The following is a 21,458-nucleotide window of genomic DNA, read 5'->3' on the forward strand; positions in this document are numbered from 1 at the left end:
AAAGACTAACAACTTACATTAAGTCATCTAGTCACAGTTTAGTAACCATCTTCCTGTATTATTTTAAATTAGCATTTTGATACTGACAAACCACCAGTATTTTCCATACTTCTGCTAATACTAGACAAGAGGTAATGTTGTTACTGTGTTTCCTCCTGAATTATTCAACTCTCTTTTCAATGTCTTTTTATATCTCTCACGAAATGTGTAATGCCTCTGATCTTATAATGATAAATTCCAGGGTTTCAATTTCCCGCTGGAGGCACAGTAGAAAGCTTCATGTGGCTTTTTTCAGGAACAATGTATCTAACCTAGTTACCATCTGCTATGTCGTGTGATTATAATTCGACCCATCTGGTAGTGTTGTAGTGTACGTTATTCCAATTCTATTTTTATCCTCACTATTTAAATTCATCAACTAGCTTTTCTGTTGCGTGCGTTTGCCAATTGAAACACGTGACAGTGTTCTTAACGTATATCATTCTGCATCCTCCAGTTTCATTTTTAATTTTTTTGTTCTGTAGCGTGAGTAGTAAGTTCGGAAAGATAGCGGCCAAAGGATGCCGCCTCACGCTGATTGGCCGGCTCAGGAAGGGGAGACAATCAACGATAAAAAGGTTACAGTTCCGTTTAGGGTACGAAAACCGTTTGTTAAAATAAAAATAAATTGTAATACACTGTGGCTACAGAAGGCTCACTTTACTAAACTAATATATAGCCATGCTTGTCAGTTAAATTCATTTTTTGTATTTAATTTAACTGTACATTTCTAAAATGTAGTTATCAATGATAAAACATCAGTTATAGCATACAGTTTTTAAGATACACCAAATAGTCAGACTACATCGGTCAGCTTAGAATACGCATACAATTTACAAGATACACCAAATGGTTAGACTGTATCAGTTAGCTTAGAATAAAATGAAATATCAATTTTACAAAATTACAGACAAACCAAATATTATGGTATCATATTTTATAATCATCAACAATGTAATTTCACTAAGAACCATATATAGTTATTAAGAAGTCAGAAAGTAATTAATAGTGATGTTTGCTGTAAATATAAAAAAAATATATAAAATTTTATAATCAGTACAGACCATATGTGCAATATTAACTTTCTCTTTTTTCATAATGTGATGGTGTAGAAAGTATCTCGATTTTCATTTATTTAAACAAAATATTTTCCTATATCATCTTCTGTAGGAATCCTCATCTGAAATACATTATGGTTACTTTCGATAATGCCAATTATCCATTGTAGTAATAATCGTGGAATATTTAAATGTTCAACCAAATGACTGCGTAAATAAAATACACTTTCATCATAAATAAAACAAATAGGACATTGACCAACGTGACATAAACAAAACAAATAGAACATTGACCAACGTGATATAAACAAAACAAATAGAATACTCACCAAAAGTGACTTGTTCTCAGATACTGATCACATAATTGAACATTTAGAAAATATTCTCCACAAAAAATACACTTGTATCCCCTGGCTCCATCTATTTCTGTTTATTATTTTACACACATACATATATATGTATCTCCAAAACAGAGGAATTTTCTTAGAAGATACACTAAAAGGTGACCAGTGCTTTGATCACTTTCATTAGTCACATTGCTCGGTACCTGAGTTCGTAGTGTCGGTTGGAAATATCACATCTAAACTTAAAAGAATTAATAAACAATGTAACGTTAATAACTAATATTATGTTTTTACGTATATTTTGATTGAGGTAGACAACTTGATTTCTTTAAAACGAACAGACAAACCATAAATTCTATTTTCGTATCTTTCAAGCTTCTTAAGATAAAAGACAAAGAAAATTCAAATATTTTATTCCACATTTTATAAAGCCATTATGTCTACAATCCAAATAAGCTGTTCAGTTAGTGTACGGTTATTGCATACGGTTCCAGAAATACAGCAAATGGTCAGACTGTCAGTCTTAGAATAGTTTTCAGATACAATTTATAATGTTTACTTAGATTACATGATCGTGTAAAATGTATGAGAATTAATTATACGTTATTTACTTGTGTAACAACAGAGTTAGTTGTTTCCTGGTAGTGTTACTTGTTCACAAGTTAAGAGTTGAAAATCATAATCGTAAAAGAACCTTTAGTTACAAAACAGTTATACTTTCTCACGTGGATTTTGAAACTGCTAGTTCATCATGAATTATCTTTCATTTAAACTTTATCAAACGTATAAAATTTACCAGAATTCTGTGATTTTCTTACATGAAACTTACTTCTCATCATACACTAATATATTTAGTGTATGTAAGCTTAAGTATAACAAATATTGAAACATCTGTTAACAAAACATCAAAATGCACTATAATACTACTTACGAAAGTTTGTTGGTTTATAAGTAAACGTTAAGCTCAGCCTTTTATGGTTAAATTACACACTGTGAATATTAGTTTCTAACAAAAAAAAAACCTCTATTTAATATAGAAAACTAATGTTTTATCAAAATCCGATGTAAAAGTGTTAATATATGTATGTACAAACACGTATTTAACAAGTATACTGAAACTTCTGTGAACAAAACTTCAAGTTTGTTTTGTTTTTTAAAAAAAACTCTTAATTAATTTATAAAATACTGACATAAACTTCAGTGTAATAATGCCTGCCGAATATACTTGTTCAAGTATATTACCCTAAACGTACTTCGCTGGGACAGTGGTAAGTCTTCGGATTTACAATGATAAAATCAGTGGTTCGATTCTTCTTAAAGGACACAGTAGATAACCCGATGTGGCTTTATTATAAGAAAACACACCCATATTACCCTAAATAAAACGTTAGTAGCAAGAAATCTTTTATTTTAGAAACTATACAAAACACTTAAAAACTATCTGGCTCACCGTTGTTCTGACGTGCGGCCCGGCATGGCCAAGCGCATTAAGGCGTGCGACTCGTAATCCGAGGGTCGCGGGTTCGCATCCCCGTCGCGCCAAACATGCTCGCCCTTTCAGCCGTGGGGGTGTTATAATGTGACGGTCAATCCCACTATTAGTTGGTAAAAGAGTAGCCCAAGAGTTGGCGGTGGGTGGTGATGACTAGCTGACTTCCCTCTAGTCTTACACTGCTAAATTAGGGACGGCTAGCACAGATAGCCCTCGAGTAGCTTTGTGCGAAATTCAAAAACAAACAAACAAACAATGTTCTGACGTGCACGTACCATTATTGTAGTCCTCCGCTGGTATAGTGATACGTCTACCGACTTGCAAAGCTAAAATTAGAGATTCGATTCCCGTCGGTGGACTCAGCAGATAGCCCGATGTGGCTTTGCTATAAGAAAACCCACACCCACATACCATTATTGTACAAATTAAAACTAACATAAGTAAAGACATAAAGATATAAGTAAAATATCACAGATTCATATGTTTGCTATCTATCATTACAGAATAAAACAAAGTGTATGTACATTAACTTTGACAATAGTTTTGTACTAAAACAAACTTATATATTCTTACAATTTACATGTTATTACAGAAAACTAAATGTATATTTTCAATAAGAAGCTATTTTTACTTCTAGGCTACTTTCTGATTTTGATCAAGAACTCATATATTTGTCGCTTGTACATAGCACACAAAGTTACATAGATAGTCTAACGTCTTGCAAGTGCAGTCATTTAGGCAAGTAAAAAAATGTCGATATCATTCATTTTACAATTTAGACAGTTTTTAACTGAGGAAAAAATTCTTCTGACAGTGTAGTAATCTTTAATATTTACAAATAACACACTATGGATTACCAACAGTAAATTCGCTTTCATTCAAGTTAGTATATAAGTTACAGTTTATGACAAATAAAGAAGTGAGACATCTTTACAATAATGTAAATATCGTTGTGATCAAAAATATTTTTAACAGTAAACTGGCGTGCGTATTGTACGTATAGTCCGTATTTCTGTTGTTGAAAAAAATTAAGGACTGAGTATTTTACGACATTCTCGAGGTCTCAGTCTTATTGAAAGTAACAGACAACATCGGGATAATCAGAGTTTCTTCCTCGTATCGACCTAAAAAAACTTATATTCCATCTAAATATACAACGACTTTCTTACACTCGGACATACAAGTTTACCGCCGATGGAGGATCGAATGACAGTACTTGAGTTCGAAGTAGCAACTTTTGGAACTATGACGTCTTCAAGCATTATTCAATTCTTATTTAATCTGTCTTTTTGTAATGATAAATCGTCTGTTATATTGTGTAACAGTGCTAAATTGAATCATCTTATGACAGTGTTAGTATATTTTTTGGCGCTATTCAGCATTGTGACTCTGTGTAAAAGACGAACATGTTAGTCACTTACACAAAAATACTGTCAGGTTATCAATATATTAATTTTGATGAAATAATATTAAATATATTAATTTTGATTAAACACGTAACGAAATTTAGTCATTTGTGTTCAAACATTAGCGTTGTCAACATCTCTCACTGACATCTCCTGTGCTACATTGGGTAAAAACATGGCAAAGGCTAAAAAGTTGACAGTGTTTGAACGTGACAAAATTGTCGAGCTGCAAAAGCAAGGTCTCTCTCAGCGTGTCATCGCTGGTGAGATTGGGCGTAGTAAACTGCTGTTGCAAATTTCTTAAGAGACCTTGAGGGATACGGAATGAGAATTTCAAGTGGTCGGCCAAAGAAAAATTCCCCCAAGATGAGCAGGAGGATTCGATGAGTTGTCCGGCAAGACACCAGCCGATCGTCAAACCAGATTAAGGCCCTTACGGACGCAGAATGCAGCTCAAGAACAATAAGACGGAATCTACGAGAGAAAGGCTTTAGAAAACCGTAAAGTCTTCAAAGGTCACGCCTCCTTCCACACCACGAAACAGCTCGGTTAAACTTTGCTGAGAAACACCAAAAATGGGACGTAGAAAAGTGGACGAAGGTTTTATTCTCTGATGAGAAAAAATTTAACCTGGATGGTCCAGATGGCTTTTAACGTTACTGACACGATAAGAATATCCCACCGGAGGTATTTTCTATATGACATAGTGGAGGAGGCTCCATCATAATCTGGGATGCTTTCTCCTTCCATGGAACAATGGAACTTCAGGTTATACAGGGGCGTCAAACAGCTGCTGGCTACATTTTCATGTTGAAGAAAGCATCCTTATTGACTGAAGGCCCTTGCTTGTGTGGAAATAACTGGATCTTTTAGCAGGACAACGCTGCAGTCCACAATGCCCGCAGGACAAGGGACTTTTTTATGACGAATAACATTATTCTTTTGAACAATCCAGCGTGCTTGCCCGAAGTGAACCCCATTGAAAATGTTTGGGGGTGGACGGCAAGAGAAGTTTATAGAAATGGTTTGTTTTGTTTGTTTTGGAATTTCGCACAAAGCTACTCGAGGGCTATCTGTGCTAGCCGTCCCTAATTTAGCAGTGTAAGACTACAGGGAAGTCAGCTAGTCATCACCACCCACCGCCAACTCTTGGGCTACTCTTTACCAACGAATAGTAGGATTGACCGTAACATTATAACGCCCCCACGGCTGGGAGGGCGAGCATGTTTGGTGCGACGGTGATTCGAAATTGCGACCCTTAGATTACGAGTAGAACGCCTTAACCCACATAGCCATGCTGGGCCCTTATAGAAATGGACGTCACTCCCAAACAGTGCATGATCTTCGTGAAGCCATCTTCACCAATTGGAATAACATTTTAGCCAGCCTTCTGCAAACGCTTATATCGACCATGTCAAAGCGAATGTTTGAAGTTATTCACAATGACGGCCGTGTAACTCACTACTGAGACCTCTTGTTGGGCATTTCCTATCCTGTTTAGGATTTCTTTTTGGTATGGTCTTAAACTTTTGACAATCCAGTATTTAGGCTAATTTCATAGTGTTCACATTTTCCCTATTAAATGCTTTTTTTTTTTTACTTTCCATTTTCTTATTTTCATCTTTCGAAGCTCTACTCAAATAAGTGGTTGAGCCTAACAACGCAAAATGCATATTTTTTTCATTATGTTCACATGTTTGATGCTGACTACGCCACAGGTTTAGGAAGATGTTTAAAAGCATATTTCATTTTAGCATGACATCACCAAGCACAGATACAATGAAAATAAGCTTTTATCACTTTGCTCCGATCTTCATTCAAACCTTTGATGTAGTGGAAGATATATCGGTTGGTTAATACCATTGATAATGGAAGAAGCATGGCTTTTATTAGATGTTGAGAATTTTTGCTCATGACATCTTCAAGCTGCGATTACACTTTTACAACTGAGGCTGAGAAACACTGATTGGTTGAAGATCAATAAAACTATATTTGTGCTCACATGATAAGGTCATATTAGACTTTATAAGGTCATATCAGCATTTTTTCGTCATAAGGGCTTAAGAGCTATGACCATCATAACATGCTGAAAAAAATCAGGAAATTCATAAACACTAATAATTTCATCCAAAAGACACTGAAATTAACCGAATATTTTTTATCTATAGAATGAAATAAATGAATATTTTATTTTATTGAATAAATTCAACTGTGAAGTATCGTCTTGTTTAAGAAACTAAATTGAAGAAAAATTGAATAATTTTGTTAAAAATACGTTTAATAGTGTCTGATCAAATTTATAAAAATGTTTCAAACATTCTTGAATTTAAATTGTACCAGCCGAACCAACAATGATAAATATACAATACATGTAAATCAACACGAAAGCTATCAAAATCATCAGGTTTATAAGAGGATACATAAGATTTATAAAATGCATTTTCATAATCGTATCTGTAAGTCTTTACAGATATATCTATTTTTAAATCCTATTATATCGTACATAAGCAGAAAACTAAACGTCAAAAACTGTATTTTAATCAATGTAAAAGTGTATAGAATCTCCGCCGAGATTCAAAGATTTTAAAATCTTAACAATTTAATGAATATCTCTACACTATAGGCCAACCATTATATTTGCTCTTACGGGTTTATTTTTCTTGATTAAAATAGATTTGTTAATCGTACGGTGATATTCGATGAGATGCGATTTCTCCTTTTTATTCTCTCTATAATTTAAGACGCCGTTTAATTGAAGACGCACCCCATTAAAAAAAATGATGTTCAGGAAACAAATTTGGATGATAATTAGAAAGGAGTATCGTTTTAAAAGAGTTTATTAATGAATCAAAAATGTGAATAATGTATTTAAAATAAAATGTAATAAAAATATATAAAATATACAAGAATTTTAAATTTTCATCACAATAATATATCTTCCTGCTTTCTTTTTTTAATGAGAATGTAACTCTGATGTTTATTCTGACTCACTGTTATATTCTGAAGTTGAAGCATCTTCATCGATTGATTCACTATTGTTCCAAAGAATTTCATCTTGCGTTCCATCTTCCGCATCGTTAAAATCTGATGGCAATTTTTGACTAATTGTTGTCCTTCGCCGTAATGATAAACCTCCTCTTTTCATAAATTTCTCACACCAGCCACGACTAGTCTTGAAAGCAATACCACTATTTCCTGCACACTCTCTTGCTTTTAACATTAATATTTCTCTCGTTACAGGTAGTCCTGTATTACATAACTCTCTGGAATACGTTAAAATGGTGGCATCAGTTTCAAAATGTCTTCCTTTTCCTGGCCCAGAAAATGACTTTGTACTTTTCTCACAAGAAAACAACTTGGTTTTCATACCACTCCAACGACGTACATTTGCCTCTCTCACTGTATACTCTCGATTCCCAACCTGTTCGGCGCACAAAATAACTTTTCTTTTAAATTCGGCGTCGTAGGTAAAACGCTTTTTCGTGGGTAAAAGACGCAATAAAAACAAAAAAACAATAAAATATCGTCTGAACAACAGGAAAGACTGAGGACGGTGATATCCAACTACACCGATAGAGGCGCTGAAATATGGAAATTCTAAGCTAAGTTCTTCTTAAAATATAGTTCAATCTGTTTGTTGATGCAGGATTTTTTCGAAGTTCTTTGTTCTTCGAGGAAAATAATGTTTTCGAGACTTTCAAAGAGTAAAAATAATACCACGAATTTAAGGGGCACTATAATTTTCAGTTCGGAAAAATGTGAAACAAGGTGCGTCTTAAATTCGAAGAGGCCCAGCATGGTCAGGTGTGTTAAGGCGTTCGGCTCGTTATCCGGGGGTTGCGGGTTCGAATCTTCGTCGCACCAAACATGCTCGCCCTTTCAGCCGTGGGGGCGTTCTAATGTTCGGTCAATCCCACTATTCGTTGGTAAAAGAGTAGCCCAAAAGTTGGCTGTGGGTGGTGATGACTACTTGCCTTCTCTCTAGTCTTACACTACTAAATTAGGGACGGCTAATGCAAATAGCCCTCGAGTAGCTTTGTGCGAAATTCCAAAAAAAACAAAACAAACCATTTCTATAAACTTCCCTTGCCTATATAGTTCACCTGTTGATTGATATATATTGTTTAAATTCTAGTGTTTACTCCATTTTTTTCAACTATTTAAATTTAAAAAAAAATACTTCTAGTTGTCAGCAAACATTATTATTAAGCCTATTATATTTCTAACGTTGCATTTTTCATTTACTCCCTTAGAGATTTAAGAATTAGAAAAATATAGTATACCAACAATATTATTGTTGTAACAAATAGCTTACATAAATAGTGTTCCGACCGCTACTGAAAAATGTGGAAATGTTGATCGTAATACTTGCACAAGAATTATAAACGCCTATAACGTTCAAAAACATATTTAGATACGTCACAGAATTTATTAATTGGAGGATTGTTTGATAATATTAAAGAGGTTTCTTTGCTTTTTTTCTGTTAATGTTGAGTTCATATTTTAATACGGTGACATTCTGTTCGGCTTTGTTTGTTTGGGAATTTCGCACAAAGCTACTCCAGGGCTATCTGTGCTAGCCGTCCCTAATTTAGCAGTGTAACACTAGAGGAAAGGCAGCTAGTCATCACCACCCACCGCCAACTCTTGGGCTACTCTTTTACCAACGAGTAGTGAGATTGACCGTAACATTATACACCCCCACGGCTGGGAGGGCGAGCATATTTAGCGCGACGCGGGCGCGAACCCGCGACCCTCGGATTACGAGTCGCACGCCTTACGCGCTAGGCCATGCCGGGCCATTCTGTTCGGCAAGAGTGTGATTATTTTGGTTCATAAGTTTGTGGACTTGAGAAGAGTTTTTTTTTTAATATTCTTTTAAATCGAATCAAGTTACATCCTGTTTCACCTAGGTAAAAGGCTGGGTAATTGTTACACTTTATTTTTAAAATATTTCTTGATGAGGTAGGCTTATCATGTAAGTTTCTAAGCAGAAGTAAAAATAAATGTAATTAGGTTAAAGGTATATTTATGTTTTAGTCTTTTCCAATTTTCTGATAGAGGTATGCTAATATTTTCTGTATGCGAAATAATGAAAGTGCTTGGATTTATTTTGTTTCGTGAAGTAGTTGTGATTACTTGTTACGAAGCTATTTGGTGACTCGTTCTGACATTTCTCTCTCTCTACTCCTGTCTCATATACAGACGACGCACATATTATACTTTCAGTGTTCAACTTGTCTAATATAAAGATATATAATCATAAGCGCAAAAGTAGATAAAAGAAAAATTTAATTTGAGAAAGGGGGTATATAAAACCAGGAAGCTAACGGATTTATGGGCTTTGTACTCTAGTGTCAAAACATCAGAGAAGTAAGACAGTGGAAACAACAATGTATAGACTACATATCTGAATGCTGATTACTGAATATATATTATATTAACTCACGCCTTTGCCTTCAATCAGAAAGTGCCGAAAACGTGGAAAACAAAGACTGTAAAAACAATCATGCTTCGATTTTGATGGTCGTCGACGTCATTAAATTGTATTGATTCTTTACAAACTGGAAGATATTAATCATATCACTGGTGATGAAGATATTAACCCATCCTTTACATCTGACATTGGGACATGGACACAAGGTTTTGACAAAATGAGCGATTTTGTTTGTGTGTCAGAGACAAACTCTTGCCAGTACATGGATACAGATTTTATGCATCCAAAAACTTGATTCCGAGTGACAACTACAAGTGTAAATGTTCAAAGATTCTTTTTTATTTTGAGAAATTGAATGGAGAAATCGTTAAAACAGACTGGATTTGGTCCTCACTGTTGAATGAAATGTCTTCTGTGCTATATATAAAATATTTTGAACAGCAACTGTAATTTCTTCACTAGCAACAACTGATTACTCTGACTTGAAACACGTGCTTTATTATAAATGGAACAAGGTCGCTGCATCAAAGTCGCATCACCAATTTCATTACTTCTAAATCAAAATTAGACGAATTGACATGAATTTATTAGAACAAATGGAGACAGAGAAAATATGCTTGTACCAAGCTCCAGAGTATATTATTTCAATCATAAATTTTCTATGATCCAGTATCCCTTTTGGCCAAGTATATTACATTTCATGCTAAACACTTTCAAAAACTTATCTTCAGCTGTTTGTGATGAATTCTAGAAACCCCACACAAATTTCTCACTGCTGTTATCCAGAAAATCAAAACATCTTAGTGTTACTCAGTCTCTGTCGATTCTACTCCAGATATTTATATTCCACAGGGATCAAATGACAATAAAAAATCTTTATGATGACCCTGTAGAGGGATTTTCCTTATCCTTACTGATAATCAATCACACTGGAGCAAAATTTGATAGAGTTCTCATTAACTCCCTTTAAAATAATCATATGAGAAATCAAAACAGCCATGGGCAGTCTTACGACAGTGCATCCAATACGAATGACATGTTGGCATAAAAGCTTTGATTAAAGAGAAGATTCCCCTAGCAGAGTATATTCCCTGCTGTTCTGATTCACTTAGTTTGGTATGACATTACACTGTGGACTGCTGTATTGAAGCTTGTATTCGTTGCTTTTGAGTAGACTTTTTATGTGTCTTTCTCAGCTTCATCTCACCTGTAGAAACGCCTACAGCCCTACACGATGTGATTGTAAAAGTACCCGACAACAAAGAGGTTAACAATGATGACGTGCCCATTCAGATGTAATGTGAGCATTAAAAATTGCGTGTAAAGCCTTAACAAGTCTTTCATTCCATTACAGATAATTTATCAGAAATATTCACGTGTTCTTAGAGTAAAAAAAAACACCTTATGATACAATTTGAACAAACAAGTATAATAATGAAATTAGGGAACGTTATTCAGGAGAGGTTTGACAAGGAAATGCGTTTATTACAGAACTCTTAAATGGATGTCAGTACACCTTCTCATGTGTTAAAATCTCTCAAGACATTCACGCATGAATTAAAAAATTCATTTCCCGAATATGAAGAGTAGGGTAAACATCTGTCAGGAAGCGAGACGTATAAAGTCGAAAGAATAAGGAAAATAAAAAGAAACATGGGATGGGATGGTGGAGGTGCTGAGGGCAGTGATTTTTAACTGTCTAGTCGGTATAAAGTTCAGACTTTCTTAACAGTAATAGACAAACTGTTTGTTACCTACAGTAGACAACACATTAGTAGTATATGAAAATGTCAGTTGTAAAACTTAGAGTCTGTGCAGAGAACCCCTACAATGCCAGCAAACAGTTGATTAATATATGTATGTTACGGACTCGGAGAGTTGCACAGAGGAAATAAATTGTTTACTTTGCCGCCCTGTAATGGAGAGTTCGTTAAACAACTGTCAGATTCCAAGGAAATCAAATTTACGAAATGTTCTGATAATCTTAAAAATGTATCTGCCTCATGTCAAGCTTTTATTCTGGAAAAATACCATTCTTGATGCTAAAAAGAATAAAAACACACTTAAATCAAAAATGTACCAGAACAGGATAAATGCACTAGCATTCTTGTACGTAGAAAAACCACTTGGCACCAATGCAATCATGAATTCCTTAGCTGAAAAAACAAACACAGCCCACATGATCAGCTACTACTGCTGGGCATACTATATATAAATGTGGATGGATGTTGTGCGTTTTTTTCTGTGTTTGTGTGCGTGAATGCGTAATTTGTATATTATTTTTCCCCTTATCTTCAAATATAAAACATATCTAGAAGTTTAGTCGTTTTTCTGTTGTTGTTATTTTTTTACCTTAGTTTATAGTTGTGATTATATTAGGGTCAGTAGATAAATTAACCCCAGGTCTATTGTATCCTTAATCCACCCTTGGTGCATACAGTGTATGCTAAAGCTAGAACGTTTTTAAAAGTACCTAGATTCTGGTGTATTACATGATTAAAAACTAGTTTAGGTAATTTCTGCTGGATGTACGGTACAAATTTTGAGTGGCGAAGCCTTAGGAAAGGGGCTTCGTGTGAACTTTCAAATATATGTAGCTATTTTCCTTTTCAACTGTAAATTGGGTGTTTTTGTGTAGGTTGTTCATGTGTTGAAGGAAATTTCTTTTTTCCTTTTGAGAAGTAAAATCAGAAAAAAATATAATCTTTATATCTGACTCAAATGTAGGCTTATGTAAGGAAGATTATATTGCACCAGTGAAAGAAACTTCGTACTTTTTTTTTATTCTTCCTTAATATTTTTATTCTCTTAAAAACAAACATGATTATGTATTTTTTCTAAAATAAATTTTAAATTTGTTTCTTTAAAATTTTTTAATAAGAAATAATAACCATAGTCGCAATGCCATATAATAATTTGTTCTGTTTCATTATTTTTAAAAGTAAATGTAATTATTAAAGCGTAATATATAAATACAACACTTCCAAATTATTTCATACAGGCTTTAATCATGTTCACAGTAAAAAAACACGTAATTTTTATATTAAATAAATGTTACAATTGTTACCATGCTTGAAAATAAGTAAGTCACGCTGCATGCTCATAGTTAGAATAGTTGTCTTTATTATTATTTAACTTGTCTTAAGCCTAGGCCTATTGAATATCTACAATATAAATAAAGACATAGCATACACTTATATCATTATAGTAATGATAAACAGAAAAATGTATTATATTATGATCTTAACGTGTTTTAAGTGATCTGTTCCTATTACTTCTCATTACGAAAGTTATTCCCTTCAAGATACCGAAGATAAAATTAACATTTTTCATGAAAATTTAACACATAACTTTCTAGCCGAGAAAATATTCCACCAGATAATATCCAATCCTATTCTAAACTTTTTTCAAATACTTGCTTTTCCTTACCTTAGTAAACACAGGATTATTGTTTAAAACCAACTCAATAAGGTAACTCAAGTCTTTGTATCCACATATTAAGCTTAATATCATCCCTAAACCATCGTGTTATATTGTTAACATTTTGAGAACTAAAGGTATTGTAGCCCCACTCTCACGTTCAAAAGTCATATTTAGATATACACATGATATTTGGAAAGCAGACTGACTACCTAGGTAAAAACCTCTCACCATTTACAAACGCATGTCTGTCTACGAGTACATGACACTTGCTAACTTGCTCTTAAATTTCAAACTCTGTCTAGCTCTCATATATATTTTCACAGAGCAACGTCATCATAATCCATTTCCTAACTTATAGTTGTAATGGTTACGAACTTTTGATTACATAATGCATATCTATTATGCATGGAAACCCAAGTCTTAGCACAAAAAATACCAACTACTTTTTTTCTCCCTTACTTTTTTCAGATAGTTTTGAGATGGTTATTTCAATTTTCTTAGAAAACTGCCCCCCAGTGGCCCAGCGATATGTCTGCGGACTTACAAAGCTGTTATCTGGGTTTCGACACCCGTGGTGGGCAGAGAACAGTTAACCCATTGTGCAGCTTTATGCTTAACTCAAAAGAACAAAAACAATTTAAGAATTATATAGTATTTCAATTTTGGTTATATTGATCCTATTGATTCTTGTAAAAAAGTTGCTGAAAATGGAATGTGTATAATTCTGAAGAGATCAAACTGTTATAAATGTTTATAATTGTTGCCGTTTCTCTGCTCTTTAGTAAAATCATAACTCATTTAAGAAACTATGTGATGTCATGATAATGTAAAAGCTTACAATCTACCCGAAGGAAACCTGGATAGGTTTGTTGGCAGCCTTTATAAGATTATTCAACAAACAGGTAATCAGATTCCAAAATAGCATTACGAATGCAGCTTCTTGAGAGACAAGAGTGACTGCTGAAGGTGTGAGAGTTTGTGAAATGAAATAACACACAAGATTGAAAATATTCAATGAATAGGAAGATAATCTTAGTGAGAGTCTCATGAAAAATGGCAGTAGATGTTTTATCTAAGGACTGATTATTTAATAAATATTTAAGAAACAAAATTAATATAAATTAAAATGGATCGTACGTAGATAGGTATTACATTTAACAATATTATGTTAGTTGACAACAGTACGTGACAAACATAATCAATATAAAGTCGTAGTGAAGTTGCATTTATCAAAACTAGATTATGACATTGTTTGGCTTTGCCTACACAGTGTGATGTAAGCAAAATTTAATATTTCTAAGGAGGTACGTAACACACATTTCTGAAACAAATTCTTCATTCATTTAAATTAAAGAAATATATTCACATTGGAAATTTACAATTTGCAAGATACTGGCATCCCTTGAACCTAATGACATAAAGAAAGAAAAGAATATGGATCAACGTTGGGAGCGAGGACTATTCGAAAAGAGAACTGCAATAAGCTGTACTCTAACCATTTTCTTTGTTGTATTAAGTTCCTATTATGTTTATCTTATTCTTGTTATATTTATTAAACTCAGTTCCTATTATTTTGCATTGCATTATGCTTTATTTTGTTTGAAACAGATAATAGTCTCCCGATGGATCAGCGGTAAGTTTTCAGGATTGCCATCCAATGCTCGATTTCCTGCAAAGTGTAGATAACCAGTTTTCTAGATTTGCTCTTAAAACCCGAAACAATCAGTAAATATTAAACTTGGAAGTCCATTCAAAATGTTACCTGACCGTTTTTGCTTTATACTGAGCTTGTTTCTTCTGTAAACTCTATTCAATATATATTTTGAGTTAATCATTCAATGGCTCTTTTATTTTTTACCAAGGTTAGGTTTATTTTACCCTATAGCATGTTAAGGTTTAAACGCTACTTTACAATTTTTCACTAATTTGGAATGCAGTTTGATTTAACAAAGTTATCCACGTACGTGTTCAGTTTTAGTTTTGTATACAATATTACTCCACGATCTGTCTATGTCTGTGTTAATTTCGCTGCCTGAAAGCAGCTTCTACATAAAGTTATTTTATTTTTCTAAGTTTCATTTTGAGCTACTTTTATATTAATTTCAGCTCTACTAATTGGATTTTATTCTGTAGCTTTATAACATGTGTTTTTCTTCAGTGTACCTATTGCACTTTTGTTGTTTGAATTTATTTGATTTTTGTATTAAGTTTTATTAATTTTTTTACTTTGTTTTACTTTATAATTGTTGTTATTGTTTCGAATTAAGCACAAAGCTACACAATGGGCTATCTATGTTTTTCCTGCCCACTACGGGTATTGAAACCCAGTTTTTAGCGTTGTAAGACCGTAGACATTCCCTTGAGTCAGTGGAGAACTTTATTTCTAAAATTCTTTATGTAATATCATTCACTTTATTTTACTTTTATTTAATATATTAATTTTAATTTATTTTGTTTATTTCATCCTACTGTTGGATTTGTTTGTTTGTTTCTAAATTTCGCACAAAGCTACACGAGGGCTATTTGTGCTAACAGTCTCTAATTTAGCAGTGTAAGACTAGATGGAAATCAACTAGTCATCACCACCCATCGCCAACTCTTGGGCTACTCTTTTACCAACGAATAGTGGGATTGACCGCCACTTCATAACATTCCTACGGTTGAACGAACGAACATGTTTGGTATGACAGGGATTCAAACCCCCGACCCTCAGATTGCGATTCGAGCGTCCCAACTACCTGACTATGCCAGGCCAATAATTGTTTGATTAATTATTTATTATTAACAGCAAAGTTACACAGTAAAGTACTTATACTGTGAACGCCATGAATACCTGAACCCAGATTTTAGTGTTATAAGACTTCAGACGTATCGCTGAGTCTCAAAGGGGTGGTGGCTAGAAAAGTAATTATTATACGTTATACTTACATTTTGACATGTTAATGTTTAATTTTAAGGTAATGAGGACTTAAAATGGAATAAGGAAAAACTTATTTCACCCCTTATTCAAGTGTGTTCAACTAACTACTTTAAACGTTCATGCAGATATTTGACCTGCAACTATTTTTTCTTTTATAAGTAGAATGTGAAAAGTCATAAACTTGAACTAATTATTTGTCTAAAATAAAGTTTGCATACCACAAAGATTATTTAGTAAAATTTATTCTTTCGTACGTTTAATGGTAGAAAATAAAGTTTTACTTTACTTATTTTATAATCAATGTTTTTTACGTACAACAATGCAATTTGACCTGTTATTTCATTGTTCACAAATTTCTGACATTATTTCATTATTATTATTTTTTTTGTTTGTTTGGGAATTTCGCACAAAGCTACTCGAGGGCTATCTGTGCTAGCCGTCCCTAATTTAGCAGTGTAAGACTAGAGGGAAGGCAGCTAGTCATCACCACCCACCGCCAACTCTTGGGCTACTCTTTACCAACGAATAGTGGGATTGACCGTAACATTATACACCCCCACGGCTGGGAGGGCGAGCATGTTTAGCGCGACGCGGGCACGAACCCGCGACCCTCGGATTACGAGTCGCACGCCTTACGCGCTAGGCCATGCCGGGCCATATTATTATTATTATTCATCTTTTTTAGTCAAATGACTTTTAGTCTGTTTTATATTTTACATGTAAAAAAAAAGTTCATACAAGCATTCTGATATTTATTATACTTTTATTCCACCAGTTTACCAGCTTCATACTATTACTATAGTTGCAAAAGCTTAGAATGAATTGCCATTCATTATTATACACAACTAAATATTTTTTATTATTATTAAAAACCGATATCGTGTAAACATTCTGACTTTATTCGTATTTAGTCTTACCTGTTATACTTAGAATTAATAGTATGCTTATATTTTACTTTCACCTTAGAGGTCAGAATCGTGATTCAGTTACAGTTCAAAATGCTGCATTGGTGACTAGTAACTTGATACCATAAGCACTGTCTAGACTTTCTCTCAAAAGGCAGGAATTCGTGTTACTAGTTCAGCAATATATTATACAATGCAATACATGTCTGTTTGACGATTAGAACACGTGCTATGGTATATTTCAAAAGTCCGTAGACCTGATATTTGATACCCTTGTTATACACAGTTTTTATGTAAACATATTGTACATACGAATTTTCTCTATTGTACACTATTTATGGTTAGCTAACATTTCAGTACAACGGTAGGGGTTAGTTATTTATGTATAGAAAAATTAAATATATTTGTTCCTGTGATGAAATTACATGAATTGAATAGGATAGTTATAAATTTTTCGATATTTTTTCACGAATTCTTAATGTGAAATAGTTGAAGAAACATGCTGGTATTTTTACTAAATATTTACGAAAGATTTCAAGAACTTTGCAAAATATCTTATATCTCTTACAGATAAACTTCTGTGAATGAATGGTTTTTTTCTATGTAGCATTACTACGTTTTATCAGAATGTTTTATTTGTCTTACAGTTAAATGACAATACACTGGGATAACTCTTTCACTTAACCTTACAAAACTTTTCCGGATACTTTTAATGTAAAATGCTTCATAATAAGACATTAACTACGATACCTTTACAACATCTGGTTAAAATATTAGCTCATTAACATCAGATATACAAAATAGGCAGCAAGTAGTAATTTTTACCTTAATAACAAGGAAATATCAAAATATTGTCATTAATGCTTGTTCAATAGGCGTTCTAGATAACATAATTTTTCCCTATGTAAATTGCTAAATAAAAAGTTTCTTTAGTATTGCCATATACATATAAACAGGCTGACGATTCTAATTAGAAATCATTTACTTGTGTTGTATAATGGTTACCCATAAGTTGAATTAAGATATCTTTAAGTTTGAATATAGATCACAGCATTTACTTTTTTTCAGGTTTATCTATATAATACTTATATTTAACATTCAAAACTTTTTACATGGACATAATAAATATAAATGTCTTTGGGTTACACTGAATATGTCGCTAGCTGCTTTCACGTTTGAAAATATCATTTTTAAGAGTTAAGAACTATGTGCTTAATTAGTGTAATGAATCTATAAGTAGAGAAGTTAAATTCTTGCAACGGCTAATAATGTAAAGGATCCAGGCTTAAAGCTCTGATATAAACATACCATGTGTTCTACACATCTATTATAGGTGTATGTGTAGTTTTCACATTGGTCCAGAGAGTCCTTTACTTGCTGTCACTCTATTGTTTTGCGTCATTCGTCTAAGATAGCACCGTTTGTCTTAATGTGGAACGAGAGCTGTAAAGTCGTAGTTGACATACGAAGTTAACTGTTTTGTTTCACTGTCAAATCAGTAATCAACTGACGTATCCCTAATCCAGCTGTTGTGTCAACTTCGAATCACTTCTTCCCTTATTCTACCTAGACCCATGGTTTAGCTTAATTGCTACACTTAAATCACCACATGTACAACCACATATAGAACATTTCAAACATGTTTCATTACCACATCGTCTTACTTTATATTTACAAGTTAGCTTTTCCATGTTGACTAACCTAAACCTCCTGATCTAACAAACCTCAGTTGATATAAGTGGGTTTACACCATGATAAACGGCGAGGGTGCCTAGCCTATGAAGTAAAGCATTATAATTACCACAGTATGATGTATGTGTTATAATTATAATCTGTGCAGATAATTTGCTAATATCATAAATTACTCATTTGCTTTTAGTACAGGTTTACACATAGCCTTGACCAAAATACTTAAATATTTTGTTACAAATAAGATCATTGTTATTAAGACGAAATATAAATACGCTTAGTTCTCTCTCTCTCTCGGGATTTGGGTAATCATGTGTACCCTGGAGGGTCAGGTGCGCTTTGACCTCTTCCCCCTTCCTTTACTTATATGGTCATGCAGTGTTGGTTAGTATAGCTGCTGCTTTAGGGTCAGAGTGGGCTGAATTACTCCGACCCTTTTCAGAGCAATGTCCATGTACTGGTTTCATACATTTATAGATATTATTTGCCCCATCAGCAGGAACTTTATCCGTGATGACCCACTTGTAGAGAAAATTATATATGTAAAAGACAGCTGGTATGAATAGAGAAAACTATGTAGAGGAGCGAACAACGTTTCGATCTTATTCGGTCATTGTCAGGCTCACAAAGAAAGAAAGAGGTAACTGACCGATAGCTGACCACATGTTTGAGGGCGATTGTATAATTGAGTGTAGGAACGTAAAGGGCGTGCTGAGATGTTGGATTATGTTTATTAATATAGGTATAAAGGTGTTCCTTTGTATTGGTTTATTTTGGGCTTGAGTTGTTGTATAAGTAAGGCTTCTTTAATTTTTTGTTTGTTTCTTTATTTAGTATTTGGGTGTTTTATATAGTTATGTGGTGTTTATTTGATTTGCAGTGTTCGAAAACGTGTAAAGGTGACTTTTCATGTTCTTTGAATCTTAGATGTAATTGTTGTAAAGCCTTCTTGTTCATCTGTGTCTGCCTCATTGTCTGTGGGGTTTATAGTAGAATCTTTCTGAATGTTTACAGTTGTAATATTAACATCCAAGAGATTTGCTTTTTTGCTATTACATTTATTTTGTTAGTTGTGGAAGAAGCGGTTGCTTCTTCTACCTTTTCCTCGTTTTTTGATAACTACTCATCACCATCCACTGCCAACTCTTGGGCTACTCTTTTACCAACGAATAGTGGGATTAACCGTCACATTATAATGCCCCACTGCTGAAAGGACGAGCATGTTTGGTGTTACGGGAACTCGAACCCGTGATCCTCGGATTACGAGTCGAGTGCCTTATCCACCTGCCCATGCTAGGCCTGTCAAACTGACAAATATATGTTATATTAAACATCTACATACCTAATTTGGGCAATAAGACAGATTATATGGACATCATGAATGATTTATTATAACAGCAAACAATTTTGTCAGACATGTGTAGAAAAATGAAATTCAGCATTTCACCATAGCAAAAGATATATAAAAATATAACATCAAATTATTATAACTAGCGTTTTTGATCTTATATCAATTCATATTAAACATTCATTATTTGGTTGGTCCTGCTCGTGCTCTGATAACCTCCACAAGGCGACGTGATATGCTGTTGATGAGGTTTTTGATGTAATTCACTGTGATTTTACCCAACATGACATTAGATAGTCCTCCAACTGAGATACAGTAGCTGGTTTAGTGTCGTGGTTAGAAATTTTTTGGCGCAGCTCTATCCAACAGGTTTCAATGAGATTACAATCTGGAGACTTTGCTGGCCATGGCGGTCTTGTAGCATCATCCTGATCAAGAAAACTATGTACAAAATGTACACTGTGAAGATTGGCATTGTCATTCTAGAACATGCATTTATTGCCAAACTTTGTCCTAGCATAAGGCACAAATATCGTCTTCACATGATGCATGTAGGAAGCATCATTGACATTTCCCAGGTGAATATAAAAAGCTGTTTTTTCACCAGCTGCTGAAACAGATACTGCACCACCTCTAATCAAACAATGAACACGAATCCTATTATCAGTTTTAACAAGCCGGAAGCAGGAACTATCTGAAGAAATAAGATGGTGCGAGTGTCAGTTATTATACTGTCTTGGCAAAGTAACACAATGAAGATGGTGAGTTTTGATTAATATCAGTTTGTAGATAGTCCTTCTTGCAAAATAATCTGGTTTGGCCAGTCTTCTATTGATTGATCTTCCGGATTACATGGAATTAATGTACTGAAACCAATTTCTGTCGTAAGGTGTTGCAAGACTTCTTTCGATGACGATTTGCTGACCTCATCAAAACACAGTCATCTCGGGCACTAGTTTTTCGACGTTTACCTGTATACTTTTCTGTAACTATGATACCCGTAGTTCGACGACGATTCAGATTTCTGAATGCAGTACAGTGGGAGTACCCTGCTGTTCTGGCAATGTCCGCTTGATTCATACCTTTTCTGGACAGTCAAACAACTTGATATACTATAACTTGTGGCACGTGACGAGACATAATTCTACACGATGTACAGAGAAATTGTTTGAACAAAGCATTGATTTGTTTCAAAACAGATTAAACCAAAAGCACACCCTGTTATGCAAAACAGGTATGTATGTGTGTTTCTCGAACAAATACTCAAAACAACTTATACAGACCAAAATATGAACTTGTACATGACAGTCCAATCATACGTTACCTTCTCTGTTATTTCATGTGCATTTACTCAGTAACAACTCTGTGTGTGTAGAAAATAATATCACTATAGAACC

This window comes from Tachypleus tridentatus, chromosome 2 (genome assembly GCF_004210375.1).
Source record: "Tachypleus tridentatus isolate NWPU-2018 chromosome 2, ASM421037v1, whole genome shotgun sequence".
NCBI lineage: Eukaryota > Metazoa > Arthropoda > Merostomata > Xiphosura > Limulidae > Tachypleus > Tachypleus tridentatus.